Source organism: Vitis vinifera, chromosome 9 (genome assembly GCF_030704535.1).
Source record: "Vitis vinifera cultivar Pinot Noir 40024 chromosome 9, ASM3070453v1".
Classification (NCBI taxonomy): Eukaryota; Viridiplantae; Streptophyta; class Magnoliopsida; order Vitales; family Vitaceae; genus Vitis; species Vitis vinifera.
Window position 1 is genome coordinate 10300001 of NC_081813.1, and position 825 is coordinate 10300825.

Sequence of the window (825 nt, forward strand, 5' to 3'; positions counted from 1 at the left end):
AATTTACAGCATCAGGCCAAAAGGTTTTGGGAAGTTTTTTCGCCGATAGCATACTACGAACCATATTCATAATGGTTCTATTTTTACGTTTTGCAACTCCATTCTGTTGTGGCGTATATGCAGTTGTTAACTGTCGTCGTATGCCATGAACATCACAAAAAATTGCAAATTCCTGGGATGTGAACTCGCCTCCTCGATCAGTACGCAAACATATAAGAAATGAACTTGTTTCCTTCTCAACATAAGTCTTAAAACTTTTGAAAACAACAAAGGCTTCTGATTTCTCTACCAAAAAATAAACCCATGTTTTTCTACTAAAATCATCAGTGAAAGTGAGCAAGTACCTTTTCTTGCTATTTGAGATTGGATTAATCGGTCCACAAATGTTTGCATGCACTAATTGTAGAATTTCAGCAGCTCGCCAGTTGCTTTTCTTTGGAATTGAAGACCTGTGTTGTTTTCCCACCAAACAATCTTTGCATAGTTTAGAGGGAGGCTGAAATTGTGGTAATCCATTCACCATCTTCCTTTGTTGAAGAGTCTTTAAACCTTGAAAACTCAAGTGGCCATATCAACAATGCCAAAGCTGCAAAATGTCTTCTATGACTGTGTTAAAACAAGTAGATGAGATAGGCTGGGATAGAGCATGTAACATAAACATCCAATTTGAAGACATTTTGGTATCCATAATCAAACCTTTCTATGAATGAAACACCTTACACTTGCCATGTTGAAACAGAATGGTAAGCCCTTTTTCTTGTAATTGTCCAATACTCAGCAAATTATTCTTTAACTCAGGGACATAAAAGACTCCTATGATGATCA